We start from the raw sequence: 10,346 nt of genomic DNA, 5'->3' as shown, positions 1-10,346 counted from the left end.
TTTTTTTTTTATTTTTGACACAGGGTCTTGCTCTATCACCCAGGCTGCAGTACAGTGGATATCACTGTTTTTATATATTGCTGAATTTTGACAGGGCATAGTAGTTCACACCTACAATCCCAGAACTTTAGGAGGCTGAGTTGGGAGGATTGCTTGAGCCCAGGAGTTCAGGACCAGCCTGGGCAATAGAGTGAGACCTCAACTCTACAAAAAATTTTAAAATTAGCCAAGCGTAGTGGTACGTACCTGTGGTCCCAGGTACTGGGGGGCAGGGTGAGGTAAAAGGATCACTTAGGCCCAGAAGATTGAGGCTTCAGTGAGCCATGATCACACCACTACACTGCAGCCTGAGCAACAGCAACACCCTGTCTTGAAAAAAAAAAAAAAAAAAAAATTGTATACTATAATGAAGTGGGGTTTATTACAGGAAGGCAAGGCTAGTTCCATATTCAAAAATCAGTATAATCCACCATCTTAATGGGTGAAAGAATCATATTAATCAATGCAGAAAATAATGACAAAATTCAATACCATTCATGGTAACTACCAGAAAAACAGGAACAAAAATATTCTCAACCTGATAAGAGCACCTACAAAAACCTACAGCTAACATTGTATTCATAATGAAATACTAAACGCTTTCTTCCTAGCATCAGGAAAAAGGCAAGATGTCTGTTCTCACCAATTTTATTCAAAATAATGCTGAAGTTATAGCCCATGAAATAAGAAAAAGAAAGAAAAGAAAACATATACAGATTAGGGAAGAAGAAACAAAAGTGTCCCTATTTGCAGATAACATGGTTATCTGTGTATTATAGAAAATCCCAAGTAATCTACAAAATCTCCAACAAGAAAGTGAGTTTAACAAGGGTGCAAGATACAAGATAAATATATAAAAGCAACTGCATTTATATATACTAGCAAAAAATACATACTAGCAAAAAACACACAGACACTGAAATTAAAGAAATAATACCCTTCACAATTGCTAAAAAACAAAACAAAACAAAACAAACAAAAAAAAACAGAAATACACTAAGTCCTCACTTACTGCCATCAATAGGATCTTGTAAACTACAACTTTTTTTTTTGAGACTGAGTCTCACTCCGTTGCCCAGGCTGGAGTGCAATGACGTGATCTTGGCTCACTGCAACCTCCACCTCCTGGGTTCAAGCGATTCTCCTGCCTCAGCCTCCTGAGTAGCTGGGTTTACAGGCACATGCCACCACACCCAGCTAATTTTTGTATTTTTAGTAGAGATGGGGTTTCACCATGTTGACCAGGCTGGTCTCGAACCCCTAACCTCAGGTGATCAGCCTGCCTCAGCCCCCCGAAGTGCTGAGATTACAGGCGTGAGTCACCACTCTTGGCTATAAACCACAACTTTAAACAAAACAATACATAACCAATTTTTTTCCTCATCAACATAACAGAATGACGTTGAATGAAAGTACTGTTCAAGGACCTGATATATGTAGTTTCACTTAAAATCAGTTTCCAAAAACCTATCGATGATGTTATGTGAGGACTTCCTATATTTCAGTACGTAGGTATAAATCTAAGAAAACAAGTACAAAACTTAATACGCTGAAAACTATGAAAGAAATGTTCAAAGACGGGAAGACAACACATATGTCAATTCTTCCCCAAATTGATACACAAGTTTAAGAAAATGCCTACCAGGGCCGGGCGCAGTGGCTCATGCCTGTAATCCCAGCACTTTGGGAGGCCGAGGCGGGTGGATCACTAAGTCAGGAGATGGAGACCATCCTGGCTAACATGGTGAAACCCTGTCTCTACTAAAAATACAAACATTAGCTCAGCATGTTGGCAGTCGCCTGCAATTCCAGCTACTCGGGAGCTGAGGCAGGAGGATTGCTTGAATCCAGCAGGCAGAGGTTGCAGTGAGCTGAGATCGAGTCATCGCACTCCAGGCCTGGGTAACAAGAGCAAAACTCCATCTAAAAATTAAAAAACTCCTGGCCTAAAATATTCCTCCTGCCTCAGCCTCCCAAAGTGCTGGGATTACAAGTGTCAGCAGCATACTTGGCTAGATTATACTTCTTTATACCAACAACAATTAGAAAATAAAATTAAATCAAATGATCAGTTCTCAGTTCTTGTCTTGCTAGACCTATCAGCAGTATCTACACAGCTGATGAATCTCTCCCCCAAGAACCGGCTTTCTTCTCCTGAGGACACTGCCACTCTCAAGATTTTCACATCTCTCAACTTGGAAACAATGGAGTGTTCCAGAGTTCAGTCCTAGGGTCTATTCTTTTCCCTCTACAAAAAACTTAAAAATTAGCCAGGCATGGTGGCATGCCTGTAATTCCAGCGACTCTGGAAGCTGAGGGAGGAGGATCACTTGACTCCAGGAGTTGGAGGCTGCACTGAGCTATGATTGTGCCACTGAACTCCAGCCTTGGTGACAGAGTGAGACCCCATCTCTTAAGAAAAACAATAAAAAATAAATCCTATCAACATGCTAACAAATTTACATCTTCAGCCAGCAACTCTTCTCTGACTCTAGACCCACATCAAACTATTCGCTGAACATCTCTACGTTGTGTATCTAAAAAACATATCAGGCTGGGCGAGGTGACTCAGGCCTGTAATCCCAGCACTTTGGGAGGCTGAGTCGGGCAGATTGCCTGAGGTTAAGACCAGCCTCGTCAACATGGCGAAACCCCGTCTCTATTAAAAATATAAATTAGCTGGGTGCGGTGGCTCATGCTTGTAATCCCAGCACTTTGGGAGGCCGAGGCAGGTGGATCATGAGGTCAGAAGTTCGAGACCAGCCTGGCCAACACAGTGAAACCCCCGTCTCTACTAAAAACATAAAAATTAGCTGGGCGTGGTGGTGGGCGCCTGTAATCCCAGCTACTCAGGAGGCTGAGGCAGGAGAATCGCATGAACCTGAGAGGCAGAGGTGGCAGTGAGTTGAAATTACACCACTGCATTCCAGCCTGGGCGACACAGCGAGACTCCATCTCAAAAGATAAAAATAAAAAAGGCCGGGTGCTGTGGCTCACGCCTGTAATCCCGACACTTTATGAGGCCAAGGCAGGCAGATCACCTGAGGTTGGGAGTTCGAGATCAGCCTCACCAACATGAAGAAACCCCGTCTCTACAAAAAATACAAAATTAGCTGGGCATGGTGGCCCAGCTACTCAGGAGGCTAAGGCAGGAGAATCGCTTGAACCCGGGAGGCGGAGGTTGCAGTGAGCCAAGATCATGCCACTGCACTCCAGCCTGGTGACAGAGAGAGACTCTGTCTCAAAAAAATTTAAAAAATAAAAATAAATACAAAAATTAGCTGGGCGTGGAGGCACATGTCTGTAATCCCAGCTACCTGCGTGGCTGAGGCAGGAGAATCACTTGAACCCGGGAGGCGGAGGTTGCAGTGAGCTGAACTCATGCCACTGCACTCTAGCCTGGCGACAGAGAGAGACTCTGTCTCAAAAAAAAAAAAAAAAAAAAGGCTGGGCGCGGTGGCTCACGCCTGTAATCCCAGCACTTTGGGAGGCCGAGGCGGGTGGATCACCTGAGGCTGGGAGTTCGAGACCAGCCTGACCAACATGGAGAAACCCCATCTCTCCTAAAAATACAAAATTAGCCAGGCGTGGTGACGCATGCCTGTAATCCCAGGTACTCGGGAGGCTGAGGCAGGAGAATTGCTTGAACCCGGGAGGCAGAGGGCGCAGTGAGTCGAAATTGCACCATTGCACTCCAGCCTAGGCAACAAGAACAAAACTCCGTCTCAAAAAAAAAAAAAAAAATTAGCTGGGCGTGGAAGCGCATGCCTGTAATCCCAGCTACTTGCGAGGCTGAGCCGAGAGAATCACTTGACCCCGGGAGATGGAGGTTGCAGTGAGCTGAGATTGTGCCACTGCACTCCAGTCTGGACAAAAGACCAAGACTCCATCTCAGAGGAAAAAAAATAAAAAAACCTCAAACCAGGCATGTCTAAAAGTGACCTGATTCTCTACTGCCACCCTGCCCTATCTACAGTAATTGCAATCTCAGCTGATGGCAATTTCTACTTGTTGAAGCCAAAAACTAATAGTCATTTCTGCCTATTCTTTCCCTCAAACCTAATCACTCAGCAATTCCTACCAGTTGTAAATTCAAAATAAGCCAGGCATGGTGGCTCACGCCTGTAATTCCAGCACTTTGGGAGGCCAAGGCGGATGGATTACCTGAGGTCAGGGGTTCGAGACCAGTCTGGGGAACATGACGAAACCTCGTCTCTACTAAAAGTACAAAAATTAGTTGGGAGTGGTGGCACATGCCTGTAATCCCATCTACACTCAGGAGGCTGAGGCAGGAGAACCCAGGAGGGGGAGGTTGCAGTGAGCTGAGATCATGCCACTGCACTCCAGTCTGGGTGACAGAATGAGACTCTGTCTAAATGAATGAATGAATAATAAATTCAAAATACATTTAAAATCATCACCTTCACCACTACCATCCGTATCAAAGGTAATGTCATGGATTGGTTTTAAGTGTGGGAGCTCCCAAATTTCTACTTATACCAGCTTTATTAAAATATAATATGCAAACCATAAAATTCACCATTTCAAAGTGTACAATTCAGTAGTTTTCAGTACATTCAGAGTTTAAAACCATCACCACGAATTCCAGAACATTTCTATTATCTCAAGAAGAAACCCCGCAACCCATTAGCAACCATGCCCATTCCTCCCTCTCCTATCCCCTGGCAACCACGAATCTACTTTTGTATCTACAGGTTTACCTATTCTAGGCATTTATATGAACAGAATTTTATAATATAAAACATGGCCTTTTGTGACTGGCTCCTTTCACTTGGCATGTTTTCCAGGTTCATCCATGTTGTAGCCTGTATTGGTACTTCACTGATATTGCTAGGAAATATTGCATGGTACAGATATAACACATTTTATGTATACATGCATCAAGTGAGGGACATTTGGGTTGTTTCTACTTTTTGGCTATAGTGAATAATGTTGCTGTGAACATTTGTATAAGAGTTTTCTGTGGACACGTTTTCATATCTCTTAAGTATATATCTAAGAGTGGAATTGCTAGTTCATATGGTAACTCCATGTTTAACCTTTTGAGGAACTGCCAGATAGTTTTCCAAAGCAGCTGCACCAATTTCAGCTTCCACCAGCAATGTGAGGGCTCTGATTTCTCTAATCCTCACCCACACCGTTACTGTCCATTGTTTTGTTTTGGGTTTGTTTTTTTCATTTTTACCTTTTGTTTTTTTTTTCTTTTTCTACGCACGCCCCCAAACGCTTCATAATACAGAACAGGCACAAAGCGTGGGCTGATGTATATATGGGGTAGGTTTACTCTATCTCCTCTTTCTATACAGTCAGTGTAAGAATACAGCCTGTGGTTAAGCACCAGGAGGTGTTGGGTTTGTTATTTGTTTGGTTAGGCTTTTTGGTTGGTTTTTTTGGAGACAGATTCTCACTATGTTGCACACACTGGTCTCGAAGTCCTGGGCTCAAGGAACTCTTCCACATAACCCTGGTGGTATCTAGCTGTGGTTTTGATTTGCATTTTCCTAAGGACAAATGTTGTTGACCATCTTTACATATTCTTTTTCTTTTTCTTTTTCTTTTTGAGACAGAGCCTTGCTCTGTTGCCCACGCTGGAGTGCAGTGGCATGATCTCAGCTCACTGCAAGCTCCACCTCCCAGGTTCACGCCATTCTCCTGCCTCAGCCTCCCGAGTAGCTGGGACTACAGGCGCCCGCCACCACGCCCAGCTAATTTTTTGTATTTTTAGTAGAGACAGGGTTTCAGTGTGTTAGCTAGGATGGTGTTGACCTCCTGACCTCGTGACCCGCCCACCTCAGCCTCCCAAAGTGCTGCGATTACAGGTGTGAGCCACCGCACCTGGCTACCATCTTTACATGTTCTTATTGGCATTTATATACTTCTTTGAATAAATGTCTGTTTGGATTATTTTGCCCATTTGTAAATTAGGTTGTTTCTATTATTAAGCTGAACCCAGGATTGTTAGATTATTGAATACAACATCTCTTTAGATTGATATAATGGAAGTTAAGGCAGCCATTTAAAAAGACTATGTTTTAAATAATTTTTTTTTTTGAGACAGGGTCTCACTCTGTCGCCCAGGCTGTAGTACAGTAGCACCATCTTGGCTCACTGCAGCCTCCACCTCTTGGGTTCAAGCAATTCTCCTGCTTCAGCCTCCCAATTTGCTGGGACTACTGTCACTCGCTACCACGCCCAGCTTATTTTGTTATTTTTTTTGAGATGGAGTTTCACTCTTGTTGCCCAAGCTAGGTTGCAATGGCGCAATGGTGCAATCTCAGCTCGCCGCAACCTCCGCCTCCCGGATTCAAGCGATTCTCCTGCCTCAGCCTCCCTAGTAGCAGGGATTACAGGCATGTAATAGCTGGGATTACAGGCATGAGCCACCACATCCGGCTAATTTTGTATTTTTAGTAGAGACGGGGTTTCTCCATGTTGGTCAGGCTTGTCTCAAACTCCTAACCTCAGGTGATCCACCCGCCTCAGCCTCCCAAAGTGATGGGATTACAGGCGTGAGCCACTGCACCCAGCCTTATTTTTGTATTTTTTAGGAGTGATGGGGTTTCGCCACATTGGCCAGGCTGGTCTTAAACTCCTGACCTCAGGTAATCCACCTGTCTCAGCCTCCCAAAATGCTGGGATTAAAGGCATGAGCCACTGTGCCCAGCCTGTTTTGGATAATATTTAACTGTAGTTTTTTGGTTTTGTTTTTTCGAGACGGAGTCTCACACTGTCACCTGGGCTGGAGTACAATGGCACAATCTCGGCTCACTGCAACGTTGAGCTCCCGCATTCAAGCAATCCTCCTGCCTCAGCCTCCCTAGTAGCAGGGATTACAGGCATGCAGCACCACGCCCTGCTAATTTTTGTATATTTAGTAGAGACAGGGTTTCAACATGTTGGTCAGGTTGGTCTTGAACTCCTGACCTCAGGTAATGCGCCCACCTCAGCCTCCCAAAGTGCTGGGATTACAGGCGTCAGCCACCTCACCTGGGCTTCACTGTAGTTTTTTAAAAGAGAATGTTAGAAATGAAAGCAAGACACTCAACTAAATATAATCTACCCAGACACACAAAAGGGACTGAATTAGATTAGACCAGAAAAGAAATCTCTGGATAATAGAATCATAGGTGATTTTGTTTTTTATATACTTTTTTATATGGTACTTTTGCATTTTCCACATAAACCATAATAAATGCATTTTTTTCATAATCAGGAGAAAATCATTATTATAAATTAAAGGTGAATCATGGACTTCCCGCTATACTTCCTCCAGTTTGCAAGCTATATATCCCTTCCATTCCCTTTTTTTCACTTTGTCTATTTGTATGCAAAAAGATCTAAACATATAGGCAGTTTTAGGGTCCAAATAATGTTTAGTGTATTAAAGAAAATTCTGGCCGGGCACGGTGGCTAATGCCTGTAATCCCAGCACTTTGGGAGGCCGAGGTGGGCGGATCACGAGATCAGGAGATCGAGACCATCCTGGCTAAACCAGTGAAACCCCGTCTCTATTAATAACACACACAAAAAAAATTAGCCGGGAGTGGTGGCGGGCACCTCTAGTCTCAGCTACTCAGGAGGCTGAAGCAGGAGAATGGCATGAACCCGTGAGGTGGAGCTTGCAGTGAGCCAAGACCGCACCACTGCACTCCAGCCTGGCAAGACTCCGTCTCAAAAAAAAAAAAAAAAGAAAATTCTTATGTATAAAAACATATACAGGCCAGGCACGCAGGCCAGGCATGGTGACTCACGCCGGTAATCCCAGCACTTTGGGAGGCCAAAGCAGGCAGGTCACTAGGTCAGGAGATCGAGACCAGCCTGGCCAACATGGTGAAACCCTGTCTTTACTAAAATACAAAAAATTAAATGGGCGTGGTGGCGCACTCCTGTAGTCCCAGCTACTCAAGAGACGAGGCAGGGGAATTGCTTGAACCTAGGAGGCAGAGGTTGTGGCCAGCCGAGATCGTGCCACTGCACTCCAGCCTGGCAACAGAGCAAGACTCCGACTCAAAAAAAAAAAATTATATACATATAAATATAAATATATAAATACATAAATATAAATATATGTAAATATATATTTACATATATATTTATATGTAGATAGCTGACACTATCTTCCAATCACCTGTTCTACTTATAAATCCACTTTATCTCAATCCCACATATTCCACTGTATTTAACTATTCCACTGGGTTTAACTATTTTATCATCTAATCTTACGTATCTTTCTTTTTTCATAATGAAAGCCTCATCATTAATACATTAGTTTAAACAACCTTTTATAGCTTCTTCATATATATACCTGATCTAAACAGAGTGTATTTGAAAAGGATATAGAAAATAAGAATGCATAAGTAAGATTTGATATATTATGGAGAAATGTGAATGGACTGGCTCAAATGAACAATGTAAAAACAAATATACTCCCCGCTCCCGTCCTCAAAACAAATAATTATTAACAATACCATGAATATATGCATTTTTCAAATTACTCTGCCTCTATTATATAATTTTAACCTGATGTAAAATCTAATCAATAAATACTTGCTCACTGATTATCATCATAATATTCCAACATGGTAAGCAGAGGTCTTACCAACTCTAGATTTTTGTTTTTGTTTTTGAGACAATCTCCCTCCGTCACCCAGGCTGAACTGCAGTGGCATGATCTCAGCTTACTGCAGCCTCAATTGCCCATGCTTAAGTGATCCTCCTGCCTCAACCTCCCAAGCAGCGAGGGCTATGGGCACATGTCAGCATTTTGGAAGGCCAAGGTAGGAGGATCATTTGAGCTCAGGAATTCAAGACCATCCTGGACAACACAGCAAGAGCCTATCTCTAAATAAATAAATAAACAAAAAATACAAAACCTTCCCATTGAAAACTGCATCATCAATACTAAAAAAAAGGCCGGGCGCGGTGGCTCAAGCCTGTAATCCCAGCACTTTGGGAGGCCGAGACAGGCGGATCACGAGGTCAGGAGATCGAGACCATCCTGGCTAACACGGTGAAACCCCGTCTCTACTAAAAAAATACAAAAAACTAGCCGGGCGAGGTGGCGGGCGCCTGTAGCCCCAGCTACTCGGGAGGCTAAGGCAGGAGAATGGCGTGAACCCAGGAGGCGGAGCTTGCTGTGAGCCGAGATCCGGCCACTGCACTCCAGCCTGGGTGACAGAGCGAGACTCCGTCTCAAAAAAAAGAATTAAAAAAAAAAAAAAAATACTAAAAAAAAAAAAGCACTATATCAGGCCAGGCACAGTGGCTTATGCTTATAATCCCAGAACTTTGGGAGGCTGAGGCAGGAGGATCACTTGAGGTCAGGAGTTCAAGACCAGCCTGGCCAATATGGTAAAACCCCGTCTCTACCAAAAATACAAAAATTAGCCGAGTGTGGTGGTGTACACTTGTAATCCCAACTATTCAGGAGGTTGAGGTTGGAAAATCGCTTGAGATCGTGCCACTGCACTCAAGCCTGGGCAACAGAGTGAGACTCCTCTCTAAACAATTAAAAAAATGAGAAAATAAAAATTGAAAAGCACCATATCATTATTCAAGATACACAATTTTATTACAGATTTTCTTAAAAAAACAAAATGCAGTATCCTAAAAATCACAAACTTTACTATTGATACTAATTCTGAGGCCAAACACAGGTGGCTTATCCCTGTAATCCCAGCACTCTGGGAGGCCAACGTGGGCGAACTGCCTGACCCCAGGAGTCCAAGACCAGACAGGGAAACATTATAAAACCCGTCTCTACAAAAAAATACAAAACAATTAGCTGGGCGTAATGGTGCACACCTGTAGTCCCTGCTACTTGGGAGCTAAGGTGAGAGGATCAGTTGAGCCAATGAAGTCAAGGCTGCACTGAGACATGAGCATGCCACTGTACTCCAGCCTGGGTGACACAGCGGACCCTGACTCAAAGAAAAAGTTTAAAACAAAAGATATTAATTCCAAGCTTGCTATGCTACCATACACAAGTCAAGAAACTTAAAAAACCATTAAATATTTAGGAATATTGGGCTGGACACGGTGGCTCACGCCTGTAATCCCAGCACTTTGGGTGGCTGAGGCAGGTGCATCACCTAGGCCAGGAGTTCACGACCTGCCTGGCCAACATGGTGAAACTCTGTCTCTACTAAAGATACAAGAAGTAGCCGGTCATAGTGGCACATGACACTAGTCCCAGCTACTCGGGACAATGAAGCATGAGAATCTCTTGAATCTAGGAGGCTGAAATTCTGCCACTGCATTCCAGCCTGGGCAACAAGACTGTCTCC

General features: G+C 43.5%; 1 protein-coding gene across 1 annotated transcript in view; it reads right to left on the bottom strand.

Annotated features, from left to right (window-relative positions):
• The window catches only part of N4BP2 (NEDD4 binding protein 2), a 74,959-nt gene that overhangs the window by 59,068 nt on the left and 5,545 nt on the right, over positions 1 to 10,346 (bottom strand). The gene's annotated exons all lie outside the window — the stretch shown is intronic.

Source organism: Mandrillus leucophaeus, unplaced genomic scaffold, assembly GCF_000951045.1.
Source record: "Mandrillus leucophaeus isolate KB7577 unplaced genomic scaffold, Mleu.le_1.0 Scaffold251, whole genome shotgun sequence".
Taxonomy (NCBI): Eukaryota; Metazoa; Chordata; class Mammalia; order Primates; family Cercopithecidae; genus Mandrillus; species Mandrillus leucophaeus.
The sequence above is the reverse complement of the archived record's forward strand: the minus strand, read 5'-3'. Positions and strand labels throughout refer to the sequence as shown.